Source organism: Rhinoderma darwinii, chromosome 6 (genome assembly GCF_050947455.1).
Source record: "Rhinoderma darwinii isolate aRhiDar2 chromosome 6, aRhiDar2.hap1, whole genome shotgun sequence".
Taxonomy (NCBI): domain Eukaryota; kingdom Metazoa; phylum Chordata; class Amphibia; order Anura; family Rhinodermatidae; genus Rhinoderma; species Rhinoderma darwinii.
This window is the reverse complement of record NC_134692.1, coordinates 33,298,354-33,310,577: the sequence shown is the minus strand read 5'-3', so window position 1 is coordinate 33,310,577 and position 12,224 is coordinate 33,298,354. Positions and strand designations below refer to the sequence as shown.

The following is a 12,224-nucleotide window of genomic DNA, read 5'->3' as shown; positions in this document are numbered from 1 at the left end:
TCGGCGTTCTAGTAGAGGAATGGTGGTCCGGAGTGTGTTATTCCTATGTATTAACTCTATATCCCCAAATAGTGCCGATAGAAAGGAGTTGTAAAAAGTGAAATGGCAACACAAATGTCCAAATGTCCTCTGTAATCCTGAGATGCTGCAGATTTTGTTGCAGATATTTCTGCAACTGAGAATCAGTTCCATTTATATGTGTTTCAGCACAAAATCTGCAGCGTGTGCAAGGGGCCCTAGACAATTAACATATGTGTGCGGACAACACTGAACCAGTCTCCATGTGGTAGAGTCTCAGACATACACAAAGAAATGCATAAACAAACTGATGAATGAGAGGAAGTTATCACAATGGAGCGGCTTACTGGGCTAGGGCTGGATTATGGAAAGTATTTACGGGTGGTTTTACAATACATCCAGCTCTTGTACAGTTAGGTCCAGAATTATTTGGACAGTGAAACAATCTTCTTCATGATTCGGGCTCCGCTGCCACCACATTGGATTTGAAATGAAACAACTGAGATGCAATTGAAGAGTAAACTTTCAGGTTTAATTTAAGGGGTTGAACAAAAATATCCTGTGAAACATTTAGGAATTGCAACCATTTTTCTACACAGCCTCCTCATTTCAGGGGCTCAAAAGTAATTGGACAAATTAACATTACTATTAATAAAACAGGTTTTTTTTAATACTTTGTAGAGAATCCTTTGCAGGCAATGACGGCCTGAGGTCTGGAACCCATAGACATCACCACACGCTGGGATTCCTCCTTTGTGAGGCTTTGCCCAGCCTTTACTGCAGCGTCTTCAGTTGTTGCTTGTTTGTGGGTCTTTCTGCCTTAAGTTTTGTCTTAAGCAAGTGAAATGCAGCTCGATCGGGTTGAGATCTGGTGATTGACTTGGCCATTGTAGAATATTCCACTTCTTTGCCTTATAAACTACTGGGTTGCTTTCACAGTATGTTTTGGGTCATTGTCCATCTTTACTGTGAAGCAACGTCCGACCAACCTTGCTGCATTTGGTTGAATCCGAGCAGAAAGTAAATCCCTGAACACTGAAGAAGTCATCCGGCTGCTTCTGTTTTCAGTCACATCATCAATAAACACTAGTGACCCAGTACCTTTTGCAGCCATGCATGCCCATGCCGTCACACTGCCTCCACCATGTTTTACAGAGGATGTGCTGTGCTTTGAATCATGAGCCGTTCCAAGCCTTCTCCATACTTTCTTCCTCCCATCATTCTGGTACAGGTTGATCTTAGTTTCATCTGTCCAAAGAATGCTGTTCCAGAACTGGGCGGCTTCTTTACATGTTGTTTGGCAAAGTCTAATCTGGCCTTTCTAGTTTTGAGACTGCTTAATGGTTTGCACCTTGTGGTGAACCCTCTGTATTTGCTCTCATGAAGTCTTCTCTTTATGGTAGACTTAGATACTGATACACCTACTTCCAGAAGAGTGTTCTCCACTTGGGTAGATGCTGTTAAGGGGTTTTCTCTTCACCATGGAAAGGACAATGAGATCATCCAACATTGTTGTCTTCCGTGGACGTCCAGGCCATTTGGAGTTCACGAGATCACCAGTGCGCTCTTTTTTTCAAGAATGTACCAAACTGTTGATTTGGCCACTCTTAACATTTGGGCTATCTGTCTGATGGATTTCTTAATTTTTTAAGCCTAACGATGGTCTGTTTCACTTGCATTGAGAGCTCCTTTGACTTCATGTTGTGGGTTCACAGCAACAGCTTCCAAATGCAAATGCCACACCTGGATTCAACTCCAGACCTTTTACCTGCTTAATTGATCATGGCTGAACGAGGGAATAGCCCATGCAGTCCATTAAATAGCTTTTGAGATAATTGTCCAATTACCTTTGGTCCCTTGAAAAAGAGGCAGCTACATATTAAAGAGCTGTAATTCCTAACCCCTTCCTCAAATTGGTATGTGAATATCCTCTAATTAAAGCTGCACTTTAAGCCCATATTGATTATATAACTGTATATTTAATGTTTTGGTAAACCGCTAAAATGCCAAAACTTGTGTCACTGTCCAAATAATTCTGGACCTAACTGTATGTCACTAGCAATGCATTAAACAAGAGGCAAGAACATAGTCAGATCCTGTATGATTAATATATCTCTATGTATATCAAAATAATAAACTGTGTCTATGATCAATTTTTATAAACCGACATGTGTGTTACTACAACAATTCAGAACAAACAGTAGATCAATTTTTTGAAAGGATTAACAGTGTGTTCACCTTTCTGAGTACACAATGGGGCGGATTTACTATTGTTTCTGGCTCGAGAATGTGTCGAAAAATGTGTAAACAAATTGGTGCATTTCCGATGTTTGCAAGCATCTCGAAAAAGGGGTGCAGCTTAGTGGGAAAGGAGCCCGGCTTAAAATGTGCTAAAGAGTGCAAAAAATGCACCCACAAACTGACACAACATACGCCAAATCAAAGGTGGTATGAGGAAAAGAAAACTGTCTAACAGGTCATACAAGATGTGCCGAAAATGATCATATAGAATGCACTACTGTGATAGTTGTGTGACTGCCTGGTCTAAGTTTATGCTGTCTAACTACTACACAGCATTAAGAAATGTGGGCCATTGTGTGATATTTTAGCTGAGACAGATGTATAACTGCCTATGGGCACATATTCTAAAGTTTTATATTATTTATAAGATGCAGATGATCTATTTGAACCGATGAGATATAATGCTAAATATGGTGCAATGTAGAATGAGAAGCATACAGTATGTCTGGATAATACGGGTTACATCATATAACTCTGTTCTTTCAACTTTTTCAATTGCAGCTGCCCCAGTGATAGTCTGATTGCTGAAAAGCCCTAGCGAGAAGATGATATCACCAGGAGATGTGGAAGACTACACATTTTCCCTGCAGCAACCGCTATGGTATTACATGTTACCCATTAAAATAAATTGGCTACCATGTAATCAGTGTTGGACTGGAGTGCCTCAGGCCCCCCAGAAGAAATAATTCTTGGGGCCCACCCTTCAGCTACATAGAAATAATGCGACCACTCTTAATTGTGTAGTAAAACAAAGACCAATATTACCACCATACAGTGACCACGTGGTGGTAGATACCAGTTCTACATGGGCGCTCTGCAGACCATATAAGTTGATAAAGTATAGTGACATCCAGTGACCCGCAGGTGACGTCTTCTCCCTTTGTGCCCCTATATAGTAGATAGGTCTCCTTTGTGCCCCTATATAGTAGTTAGGCCCGCTTTGTGCCACCATATAGTATTTAGGTCCCCTTTGTGTCCACATATAGTATTTAGGCCCCCTTTTTTATCCATATAAAGTAGTTAGGTCACACTTTGTGTGCCTTTATAGTAGTTAAGCCCCATTTGTGACCCTATATAGTAGTTAGGCCCGCTTTGTGCCCCCATATAGTATTTAGTCCCCCGTGGTATCACTATATAGTAGTTGGGCCGCATTTGTACCTCTATATAGTAGTTAGAACCACTTTGGCCTCTATATAGTAGTTAGGCACCCTTTGTGCCCCTATATAGTAGTGAGGCCCCCCTTGTGCCCCTATATAGTAGCTAGGCTCTCTTTGTGCATATATATATAGTAGTTAGGGTCCCTTTGTGCCCATAAATAGTACTTAGGTCCCCCTTTGTGCCCCATGTTAGTAAGCCCTCTTTGTGCTCCTATATAGTAATCAGGCCCCCTTTGTGCCACCATATAGTAGTTAGGTCCCCCTTGTGCCCCTATATAGTAGTTAGGCCCCTTTTGTGCTGCCCACAGATTAGTTAGGCCCCTTGTGCCATATATAGTAGATAGGCTTCCTTGTGCCCTCCATATAGTAGTTAGGGTCCCCATTTGTGACAATGAAAAAAAAAAATCAGCTTATCCCACTCCCACGATGAGCGGATGGATCCTCTGCCTTTTTCTGCTGTCCGTGGCTCAGACACCAACATCGTCCCTACCTCTAGTAGGCCCCAGGCCTTAAACAGTCTGTGGTCTACAAGAGTAAGCAGCAGGGCAGGGAGCCAATAGCTCTCTGCTCCATGGCTGGAGAGTGTCAGTTCGGTGCCTGGTCCGGTCCTCCGGTGGGCCAGTCTGACACTGCATATAATTCATGGCCACAACAAGTCCTTATAGTGGCAGATGGAGTCCTGAGCAGGGGCACCTCTCTATGATGTTCAAATGCCCTAATAGGGCATAAGGACAGGGGTTGTCCAAAAGATACAAACCCCTCAAGACCGCAAGGAAGTCAAGACCGCAAAGAAGGCAACCAATGGTTGGAACACAAATTGTCTCACTATAAAGGATAAAAAAAATAGTACAAAGCGTATACTTCTTTAAATGTCCACCTTTTAACATTATGCCTTTTTAGGTCCAACATTCTGTATTGATTGATTTCCTAATAATCTTTATATCAGTCAGATCATTTCTTTTCTGATACAGGGCTTCAAATCACCTGCATAAATATAGTTAAAAGGTAACTTGAATTCTACCTACAGACACCACTAGAGGGAGATTAGGAGCTCACTGCATACTGTTTTATTCTTGAGTTCCATGTATTAGTGTATGCAGTAAGTTCCCTCTAGTGGTGGGTGAAGGCAGTCAGAGTTTTACTATTTCCCTACAGTAAAACCTCTCCAAAACTCCATTTCTTTCAGAGGCCCACCCCGGTGTATTTTATGGATCCGTAACCCGACACCCATTGCTGTAGAGAATCGTACGGAGACTGTAAAAAAAATAAAAAATTAGGGCGTTTTCATCACATGCTATAGAATAATCTCCCATAGAAAAGTGGAGGCACTATACAGCGGCACACAAAGTGCTTATGGGTCCGTACCTCTGTTCATGGTCTATGCGGTGTCCTAAAGGATGTTACTTTACAGAAATTCATAAAGTATCTTACTTTAACTAAAACCACAATATGAACTTTTGTACATTAATGTAGTGAAAGGTAACATGAGAAAGGGAGATACATTGGATGGGGAAAGTGAGGCAGCTGCTAATAAACCTTTTTATTTTGGTCTCTATAAATTGAAGTCTTTCCTGCACACTCTTCTAATTTCCTGCTACAGAATAAGGACAGCTCAATATCAAGTGCAAATAAAAGTCAAGGCAAAATATAGAAATCAGGAATATAACTTTAATTTGCTGAGGCCAACCATTATAATATGAGATCTGTAGATAGATCATTTTAATAATATAACGGCACTTACCCTTTAAGCCATAATTATTTTATGTAATGCTGTCTTATTCTTAAGCTTATCTGCCCTACACTGGCATATCCATCTGCCATAGCCTGTTTTAGGTTATTCATAATAGCAGGCACTGCAACTGGCAGCATTGGCAGAAGAGATATGATAGAGTTAGATTCCAATTATTTGTAAATAATACACGAGAAAAACAATATATGCTACAGCAGTGGAGTCTAGATATTGACCCTCCAAACTCTTTTTATACCGCCATTATATTGTGTTGAGAGACATGGACTCTATGTAAAATGGATGTACAGTACATAGAGATGTGGGGGCCCATAGCAAATATTAAAATGGGGCCCCCTTCTGGTGCTGGTTAACACTAACAAACCCAGAACCACCTGGGAGGACTTGATGGTTGTTTCTCCCCATTCCCTTGGATTAAAGCGGATTGTCCTGGCATGGGGCGGTTTTTCATACTGATGACCTATCCACAGAATAGGTTATTATTTTATGATTGGTGGGGGTACGACACCCGGACCGGGCACAAATCAGTTTTTCCGGCTGCCTACGGGCACCAGACGTTATGCAAGGGTCATGCCGGAAGCAGATGGCTCCGGTCACAGTATAGCGGCCATGCTGAGGTACTGTAGCTGTTCCTATTCAAGTGAATTGGAGCAGAGCTGCGGTAACCCAGCACTGCCGCTATACAGTGTACGGAGCCATCTGCTTCTGGAGGGCATCTGTACACAGTAGGTTCTTACCACCCATTAAATAAAGGATTCAGTCTACCTGAGCTGGACCTACCTTCTCCAGGGGCCTAAAACAGCTGAATGGTCTGTGCGCCTTTAATATGTTTCCAGAAGTGATACTTTACACGGGGTAATGACTTCTGTTTTACTAGTTTTCGAGTATTGTAGGGGAGCACGGCCCGAAGACGGCCGGGCCGTGATTATGGGCACGGCAGTGTGCATGGGGCCTTAAAGTGTAATGAAGTTTATAAGGAATTTTTTTTTCCATAAAAAGTGGATTTATTTAGCAAGTGTTAAAAATAAATAAATAATACACACATATATGGTATTGCCGCAATCGTACAACCCTTTTTCCTCATCCCCCAACGTTTGTTTAATAAAAGTTAATCAATAAATTATAAGTACCCCAAAATAGTTCTAGTCCAAAATATGACTCGTTCTGCAAAAAACAAGCTCTTATACAGCTACATTGACAGAATAGTAAAAATGTTATGGGTCTTGGAATGCAGCGACCTATAAAAAAAAAAAATTCCTTGAAATTTGCTATTATTGTGCAAAAGTAGTAAAACATATAAAACCTATACATATTTGGTATCACCATAATCACACTGACCCAAAGAATAACATTAACATGTTATTTATGCTGCAAGGCAAATGGCGTACATTTAAAATTCAAATAACTATGGTGGAATTGCTGTTTTTCTTCAATCCCCCCTCAAAAAAAGTTAATTAAGAGTTAATCAATAAATTATATGTACCCCAAAATGGTGCTATTTAAAAATACCATTTGTCCTGCGAAAATCAAGCCCCCATACAGCTCAGTTAAAAGAAAAAAAAAGTTACGGCTATTAGAATGTAGCGACACAAAAACAACAGAACCCTTGCACAACTTAGACAAACGGAAATCACGGGCACCGGATCCGTCACCATTGAAATCAATGGTGATGGAAACGGAAGCCTAAGGTTTCCGTTTGTGTCAGTCAAGGCTCCGTTCCGATGGAAAGCACAGACGGAACGTCGGAACGGAGCACTGACGCAGATGAAAACGAAGCCTAATCTGTCAGGATATGTCCCCTCTGATTTACAGGAGGGGGGTCTTTTTTCCCTTACTAATCAGAAGGTGAGCAGTTGCACATCTAATCACCCTCTGCACCTAATCAGACCATTTGTCGACACTAGGACCCTGGTGTTTACCGGCATCTCGTTTGTGGAAATTTTTAGTCTATTCTGTTCTGGAGAATACGTGATGATATATGCCTGAAGACATTGGCATTAGTGGCATGTATGAACTCTGCACATCTTGAACTTTTATTTTTAGCAGGTGTGGTGCATCTCGGGCTCTGCTTAAGTCATACTTTTAGCCACAAACATTAATTTTTATGAATTTTTTACACATTATCTTTGGATGCAAAGTTGAATGAAGGTGCCCATAAATATAAAGTGCTGGGTGGTATTTTTGAAATGTCTAAGGTGTCAACTTTTATTAAATATATTGGTATGAGGGGTATAATATAATTTTTTATATTTTATATATCAGGTTTTATTTGTCACGGCAGCGGGAAAAAATTGGGTTTTGTGGAGTCGTAAAAAAAAAAAAAATGGGTTCAATTGAACATTTCATTTTGCCAGTAACGTGCCAAAAATAGTTAAAATATTTATAGGAATAGACAGTCCAAACCTGCTGAGCAGTTCAAGTTGCAAGACATGAAGGCAATGCCTCACAACTTGTTAAAAATCTGACCCACATTACGCCTTTTTGGTGAGATGCAACAGAAACAGAAGTGTCGTATAAATGACACTTCTAAATCATATCCATAATATATTTTATCAGCAGCGATGCCATTTGTGGGTTTTCTGGTTTTCTTATGTTTTTTACGTACAGCGTAAAAATGGAAAAATAAGATATATAAAGAATAAAGTCGGATTTACACATGTAGTTTTTAACTCAGGTTTTGGTACAAGTTTTTTTTTTTTTTTTTAAGTCAAAGCCACGAATAAATTATAATGGAAGGAAAGTTAGAAGCTTAAGGCCGGACGTGGTAGAAAAAACCTGGCATATATTTAGTTACAAATCTGAATGTGTAAAATGCGGATTTTGCTATGAATTGTGCTGGGGATTTGCCGTGGATATCGCCCTATGTATTGCAAGGGGTGACATCTGCAGTGATCTACTATAAATCATTTTAAATTCGCTGCAATTTCGCCACGTCTAAAGGCAAGACGTGTTTTTACTTCAGGTTTGGCTAAAAAAAAGGTGTATAGAGACTTCCATTCCAGGGAAATACCAGATACAATTCCAGGAGATAAAGTGATGTTACAAGTTTGTAGAAAAACAAAAAAAAAAACAGAACCGAATTCACAAAAATAGGAAAAATACCGGACGGCTGGAATTTTCCATCAACCAGTTGTTCAATATCAGCTGGGCGAATACTGGCGCCCTGCCCGTCACATGACCATCTTATGGTGAAATAGAATTCTATGGTTCTTGATGGCATTCTGATGATAGTTGACACTACGCCAGGGGTATAAGACACTTTTCACACACTTCTCTTACAAGTGTTACCCTTTCCTTTCATGACTAACCCTGTATATTATTGAAAGCGATAGAAGATAGACCGATAAACTAAACTGACATGAACATTGGTGGTACCTACTATTATGTAAGAGAAAAACGTACTATGAGGGAAATCTGCCAACGTATCCTAAAAGTAGGAATATAATTTGCGACAGGATCCACTCCTGATCTACCCTCTACCCGCTGCAACAAAAACAAGATTCTCGAAGCTTAGGCATAGACGCCCGTCATCTCGAGCATTACTTATATATTATTTAAAGCTTCCAATCCAGTCTACCAACCTCCTTTGTACACACTAAAAAGCTTTATAAATTCCTTCTGCATCACTCCCCACTGATTTATCCGCCGCTAGGAAAACGTAAACTTCTTTAATTAAGAGTTATGAACAGTTTACCAAGAAAGTAAAATAAAAGTGATATCACATACTGTTAACATTTTTTTTACAGCACTGATGTTAGATGTTTTTTACCATTATACTTGCAAGAGTTAATAATAGTGTAACGCATACAAAGAATTTGTGCACATGCAGATGTAGCAGAGCTTAGTTTGCCACAACTGACTATGATTTTGTGATGGGTTATCTGTGATTTTACAAGATAAACCTATGGAGTTATCTCAAGTCAGTGGGTTGTTACAGTGTACAGACGAAACAGTATTCAGCTCTGCTACACCTGTATGATGATTTGTTACAAACGTATATATATGTGTCTTCAACTATATATTTAAGATATAATAAATATAATATATATATATAATATATATAAATATAATATATATAAATATTATATAAATATATACATATATATATATTATATATATATATAGAGCGAAAGGGTGATGATAGATATAAATGATAACTTACAGTAGTATCTCTTCATAGGTAGAGTTCAATAAGAAGCCCCGGGGGTCCTGCTCCACACTCTGCTGTTCCCACAGATGTGACCAGGGCACATGGTCAGGCTGAAGCAGATTTTCCCACTGCCATGCATTAGAATATTACTGATTTTAATGTCTTGTCTTTCAAGAGCCGATTAACAATGCAGCCTCTGCTTATGTATCCAGCTGTGCGCTTCCTCAATGCCTCCGAAAATCAGGCAGCGCATTCTTTCCAGGGCTTCCTCTAATAGAGCAATCTCTGAACAGACACTCCTGGTCAGGATGCTACACTGTATTCTGCTGATCCTCCCCTTCCTATCTGACTGTGAACAGCAGCACACAGAGGCAGCGTCCCTCAGGACTGCTTTTCCCTGCATGTCAGATCTATACTCATCTGTAAATGTTATCAAATGCAAATACGGGTAAAACCGTCTGTTCCTGTGCGACATGTATAGAGAACCACAAACTGCTATTATCATCGTATTGGTTTTTTTCCTGTTCCATATCATACAATGTAGTGTGGGCAGATCAAACAAGTGTGAAGTCAAGATTTTGTTTTTAAGCGTGAAGCGCAGGTTGAAGTAGAGATGTATCATTGTGGATTACATCGAATTTAGGGTACATTTGTCTATCTACCGCCCGCTCCCCAAAACAATAAAACAGATCCAGTAACCAAGTGTTCTAATGCAGAAGGCGGTTAATCTGTACTATTTGCAAAATAATCTCCTGCCATCTGGCTGCAAGTAAAACAGGAAAATCTTTTAAGAGGAGACTCCACTGTTTGTAATTCATATCCGCTACCCTTTCCAAATAAAATAAGCTGGTTTATAAATGGTCGCTATAAATTATACTGCTGCCTCATGCTGCCAAGACAATCATAAAGTGATTGGATTTTACACCTTGGAATTAATAGCCAATTTCCACATTTAGGCTAAAAGTCACAAATGATTTAACTTTTATGCAATGCTGATATAAATAATAATAATGCAACATACAAAGCTCTGATTTCATAGTAAGCGAGGACCTGGGCAACAAGTAAAGTAGGACCCCCCTGCTTGAGATTTTAAGACAGTTGTTCTCGTAATTTAAATATATACTTGAATACAGCCATTTCATGCCAAGTTACACTTTTACACAATGCCAGCACAATACTGCCATTCAGTGCCCAAATAATACCGCCATACAATGCCTAAACAATACCTCCATACAGTATCCAGATAAGACCCTGTAATTTTTGCCCTACGTTTGGTATATGTGTCAGGAAAGCTTATGCTGAACATATACCATAGGGCCCCATACTCACAGTGTATGCCAAAAATATCTCCTTTCGGCAGATGCCAAGATGGTATGTGTTGGCATACCTACTTTTTCCTGTATAGGAAGCGTAGTCTGCTGTGCTTTCCCTCTAAAGTGCCATACAATAATAAAAAGTATACCGTCCAGTTTACGTTTTTTTACTACATGAATCAATGAGCGACGTCTGTCACTGTATGCTTATACAATTGGCTTACGACAGAGGTATACATCAGGAGATCCTGACAATGCATACCCCAGACAGAAGAAAATAAGAGATGTGAATAGAGCTTAATACTACCATATAGTGTCCACATAAAACTGCCATACATTTCCCACACAATATTACCCCTCATTCCCTAATAAATCTGACTTTCAGTATGCAAATAATACTGCTATACAATGCCTAGATAGTGGGGTCAATGGAAATGTTCCTGGCGGTCAAGAGCAGTTAAGGAGTTAATGGTGAAGTCCCTGGTGGTCCAGTTTACATGCTCTACTTCAGGCTGCTTCTTGGGGTTCAGTGTTTGGGGCCCCGTAGAAAGGAGGGTCCTGAGTTATTTCCCAGATTTCCCAGCCCTGAAAATTGGCCTTGAATATATAGAATGACAGTACAGTCAAATTTTAAATTTCTCTTGCCCTTTGATATTGTAACGTCCGTGGTCGCTGACCACGAACTTCTTGCATCCAGTCGACGCCCTTCTCTCAAGAGATGTCTGCACATACGGCCTTCCTGCTCCACAGTGACCACCAGGGTGTGCTCACGAGCTCAGTGCAGACTTAAGAAGCCAGAGCGCACGCATGCTGGTAATTGAGCTAATTGCTCCAGAGCACCCTGGGCTATAAGAAGGTCCCAGCCCCATCCTCCCATGCCTGAGCTTTGTTGTTGTATTCCAAGTCTGTCTAGCAAATGGTCCCCTAGTGTTTCCTGCTACCAGTGTTTCCTGTTTCTGTATCCTGTAATGTGTATCCTGATCTAGTGCCGTGCTTAGCTGTAGCCGTGCTGTGCTGTATACCACGCCTGTCCTGCTTCTCCTGACGTCTACCTGCTAGACATTCTGCCTGTTAAAACGAGCACCGTTTGACAATATAGCATGTCGTTCCATTTACATGGAGCAATGATCGAAAGTATGGTGACGAATGATTGTTAATACGAATGTTCTATCCACATACATTTTTCATCTTGTCAGCAGCACATCCCCTGTTTACATGGGGAGATAAGCTGCCGACAAGTGAATATTTTTCCATTTTTGCCACATGGATGATGCGATCATCGACTAATTGCACAAAGGTCAATGATTGGAAATGAGCATTGGTGCAAGCATTGGCCGTGTAAAAGGGCCTTTACATATACTGTACATGTTTCATTTTTCACCCACAGATGAGAAAACTCTCACATAGAGAAGGGAGCATCCTGCTCATCTATGAAGCCCGGTATCCCCAAGAACAAAAACAAAAGTTTTGCCATGGTGATATAGTAGACACATTTACACCTAAATAAGATCACATGAATAAGACACTTTTTTTTTTAC

The 12,224-nt window shown here is 40.3% G+C and overlaps 1 protein-coding gene across 5 annotated transcripts in view; it reads right to left on the bottom strand.

The window, feature by feature from the left end:
- Positions 1–12,224, bottom strand: part of RAPGEF4 (Rap guanine nucleotide exchange factor 4) — a 250,177-nt gene that overhangs the window by 152,562 nt on the left and 85,391 nt on the right. The window contains exon 1 of one of the 5 annotated variants that reach the window (XM_075829471.1): positions 9,386–9,660. The exons of the other annotated variants lie outside the window; for them this stretch is intronic. The gene's annotated coding sequence lies outside the window, so the exon portion shown is untranslated. Of the gene's footprint in view, positions 1–9,385; positions 9,661–12,224 lie in introns of those variants that run through there. 5 annotated transcript variants of the gene reach the window in all.